We start from the raw sequence: 4,277 nt of genomic DNA, 5'->3' as shown, positions 1-4,277 counted from the left end.
AAGACTGCCTTCCATCAATGATGGCACTGCCAGAGATTCCCAGAAAGGAAGAGCACTGCAAAGGTTATAGCTCAAGTAGGTAACTCCTGATTATATTCAGTGGATGCTCTTTTGCTGTGCCTTGGTGTTCTTTGAATCTACAGAAGGAAGTAAATATTTTCCTATGTTAATGAGTCAAGGAGCCAAAAAATAAAATAAAATAAAATAAAATAAAATAAAATAAAATAAAAATCACGTACCATCAGGCCAGGAAACATATTGAATGAAGTCAATGACACAGAAGACATGATCCAGGAAGGAGATTTTCATATGGCCACCTGTACCTCTGCCTTGGCAGCGCCATCCACACGTTTGCTTGAGGAAAATGCAAGTCACCTTCAGATCTTCTTTCGCCCCGTCCATCCACCACCCACACCACATCGCCTCTCCTCCTGTCTCACTGCTGCCATTCTGACCCACATCACCACCACTTTCCACCTGGAACTCTGCAATACTTTTCCTGTCTTGTCCATTCCTGCCTCCCTAGACTTTGTTTCCTGTTAGGTAGCCAGAGTGATCCTTAGAAAACCATACAAGTCATTTCCTTTTCCTGCTTAGAAGTCTCCCGATATCCTCTTTGTTGTTGTGTTTAGAATGAAACGCCACCACCTAGTGTCACTTGGTGCTGCCTGCCTCTCCTGGCCTTAGCATCCAGGACAAGTCTGCCTCAGCTGCACACTCCTCCCCTGGATTGCCACCAAACCAAGCTCTTTCCTCTTCAGGGTGCTTGCACCTGTTCCCTCTGGCTGGACACTCCAAAGCCAGAGCTCTGTAATCACAAATCACACTCGACTCCTCTCTGCTCTTTCCTAAGGCTCAGAAGGATGCCTGGGCGATAGTAAGCACTTAGCTGTTTATGATGAGGTGAATCAACAGTCAAAACAACCAGACACAGTGCAGTGGAGGTTGGTAGCCACACCCTATATAGTGGGTGACAATTCTTTCTGTGAGGGTTTCATCTACTGAGAGAAAGTTGAGTCCACACTCTCAAAATTCACAACCAACTATCGGAGAAAACCGGGAAGTTCGAGTCCAGAAAGGCAGTGAGTTAAGGGCTTCATTTCTTTAGGCAGATGAGCATTCGTTTATGCCAAATGCCGCACATAACTGTTAGAGTTAACCACGAGGTTGCCAGCAGCCATAAAAAAAAAAAAAAAAAAATTGCTCCATCTCAGCCCACAACAGTATCTGCCGCAGGGCTGACATTTCAAAGCTAATTCAATTACTTTGTCTTTCCTGGAAATGCACAATCCGGTCACATAATAGGACACTATTTAATTAGGAGGTTCCTGGTTGCTGGAATGTATAGGAAAGTGGTTGGTATGGTACTTCTTCCAAACTGGCCCTAAGCTTACCTTCCACGCCCCCCGGCCCCGCCCCCGCCCCCGCCCCGCCCCGGCCCCGCCCCCGCAAAGGAAGTCAGTGATACTCTATGAACTGGTAGAAACTCTCATCTCTTGGTGAGAATATTCTCTCTTTGGAGTTGTCTGAGGTCAGTGTTTCTCAGTGAATGCACACACTTGCACCCAGGGCTGACGAAACAGCACAATCGGCAGATCCCTTTCCCAGCATGCACAAAGTCGTGAGTTCAATATCCAGCCCCACCTAAACCATACATGGTGCTGCACTCCTGAAATCACACCACTTGGAAGGTAGAGGCAGGAGGATCAGATATTCAAAGTCTTCCTGAGATGATTAGCCAGTACGAGGCCAGCCTAAGACACAAGAGGCCCCTTTATAAAGACAAGCAAGCAAGCAAACAAGCAAGCAAACAAACAAACGACAACAAAACCCTCCATAAACCATAATCACATTCTACCAATAGAATAATTTCAATCCCAATTTTAGCAGATGACATTCAAAAGATCAAAGACCTGGGGGAAGATAAAGTCATTATTCAAGGAGGCAGTGTCACAGGAAGGTTCGGAGAATGCATGGGAGAGTGACCAGAGGGCAGAAGATCAAGAGAAACGTCGGGTGAGGTACCTTAAAGGCATAGACCTGGAAACTCCAGTAGGCCACAGTTGCCGTAATGCCCCCTAGTGACTCCAGTAGCACTAGGCAATACGGTCTTTAAAAGCTGCTAGATTTGGTGGTTTCCTATCGGGGACCTAATGCATGAATCAGGAATGTAAAGAATAGACATCAGAAAACATCTATTTTTTTTTAAACATCAAATTGCAACATCTCAGTGCAGTATCCAGCAGACATCAAACACAGAGAAATGTCAGCATAATATCATGTGCGCTGGGACCACAGCTGTCCTGTTCATCTCTGGGAGTTCTCTGTCTGGAATGGTAGAAGTGTGGCCAACTCATAGCAGTTTGCCCTGGACTGTCCAGCTTTTAAAACAGAAAGCCCCGTGTCCTGAGAGCCCCTCAGTCACTCTCAATAGAGCTTCCAGCAAGCATTTGTTGAATGATTGAAAGATGTAGCTACCCCACAGAGCTGCTGGAGGATCAAAGAAATTATATCTATAAAAGTCTTTGAAAATTCTAAATTGTGTCCGATTGGAAAGTATAATCCAATGTCAAGTGCGATTATTATGGGCATTTGTTCTGATTGACAATGGGAGGAGGGCCTGCATCTTCCTGTGCCATACTCTCTCAGCTGTCCTCAGCCTGGTGCTAGGATGGAATCCTGGGGTGGAGGGTGGGCTTCTAGAAGGATCCAGGGTGTGTGACTCCCAGTCAAGCAAGGCTCAGTGAACCTGACCCACATTAAACTTGAAGGCTAGGGCTCATCTCATCCTGTCTATGCTCTGATCTACAAATCAGACAACATACAGGCTGCAGCTAAAAAGGGAGAGAGACAAACATGCTAGAGATATCTCAGAGGTGGAGTGCTGGCCTTGACTCTGCCAGGCTCCAAGTTCAAGACCCCAGCTTTTAGTATGGCAATAAAAGGAGAGAAGAAGGAAGAAACAGACTAGACTAAGGACCCCCAACACTGAGGCTGACATGTTAAAGGAAGAAGAGGAGCCTGGGAAGGGAACTGAAAAATGTCAAGGCCACTAATAAGCCAGGGGTGTAGAGGAAGCATGTCACCCTGACTGTGTCCAAATAGTCATTTTAAAGGGACATGCTGTAGGGTGTATGTCTACTCTATCAACCCCCAGCAATGTTTTCTTCCACCCATAACCCCTCTGAGCATGCTTACATAGGCACAGAAAATACCAGAAAGACACCAGGGAACCTAATGGCAAGGCCCCTCCTCAGTGTGGTAATAGCTGAAGTCGTGAGCCCTTTGATGCTTTCCTATGGATCTAAGCACATTCATGACCTGACTGATCCCAGGCTGCAATTGAGCAAACAAGGCTGAGAGGACCATTCCCGTTCAGCCGAAGCCGAAGCCGAAGGAAGTCAGCCCAACTAACCTCAGAAAGCCTCGTGTCTTCCTGGCAACCTCCACCCAACACTTGCAGTTTCCAGGGTGGGGGGCACCGGCAAGGAACTTAGAGATCTGGGTGGACACAGGCAAAGAACCCGGCAATTCATCTGTACACCTGTGGTAGAAAGCTTGAATCAACCCAGCTGGAGACTGACACTTATTCTAAGTATGGCAGAGAGCTCTGCCCTGCAGACCTGGGGGCCTGCGCATAGATCCCCGAGGCTGATCGCTCCCAACAGTTTCATCAGATGTTGTCTTCAACTCTTTCCACTGCAGATTTTGTGAACGTCAGGATTGGAATCTAGACATTCTCGAGGTTTCTTATGAACTGTCAGCAGGGCCCTCTGGACCATTCTGTGAAAAGGCCCCAAAATACCTCAGATTCCTCAGGGATGCCTGACCATCAAAAGCCCAACGGTTGCCAACTGAAAAGCCCTGATGGAAACCACTGGGTCATATTTTTCCATGAGCATTGTCACCTACTTGAAAGGCTGAGTCATTTTACCTGTTTGGGGGTGGGGGGCGGGGGTGTCACCTGGATGAGAAGGATTCGTTTTCTCCCCTTCTTTAACCTACTTCTCCAACCTTTTGCCTGAACACTCATTGGTCTGCCCTGCTCTTAAAATATCCTTCTGGGTTATGTAAGGCCCGACATGACTGTTTGTGGAAGGTCACCGCTTGCATTTCTTGCTCAGAACGAATGTTCTCGTTTCAAAACTCAACCCAAGTTCTAATAGCAGAAATAATTTCATATCCTCCCACAGAGCTGGAAACTTAAAACTCAGTTGTGGAAGAAATGGGCTTCAAGATCAGTGCTGGAAAATAACAAAAGTCTAGTTTCCCAGGAC

The 4,277-nt window shown here is 46.7% G+C and overlaps 1 long non-coding RNA gene across 1 annotated transcript; it reads right to left on the bottom strand.

The window, feature by feature from the left end:
* Positions 1–60: 60 nt before the first annotated feature.
* Gm4470 lies at positions 61–3,499 on the bottom strand. Its single transcript, XR_386811.3, has 3 exons — positions 3,416–3,499; positions 240–354; positions 61–137 (listed from the first exon to the last, which is right to left on the bottom strand). It is a non-coding gene; the product is annotated as a predicted gene 4470 (long non-coding RNA).
* Between the last annotated feature and the right edge of the window lie 778 nt (positions 3,500–4,277).

The sequence above is a fragment of the Mus musculus genome, chromosome 19 (assembly GCF_000001635.26).
Source record: "Mus musculus strain C57BL/6J chromosome 19, GRCm38.p6 C57BL/6J".
NCBI lineage: Eukaryota > Metazoa > Chordata > Mammalia > Rodentia > Muridae > Mus > Mus musculus.
Note: the sequence above shows the minus strand (reverse complement) of the source record. Positions and strands in the feature narration are given on the sequence as shown.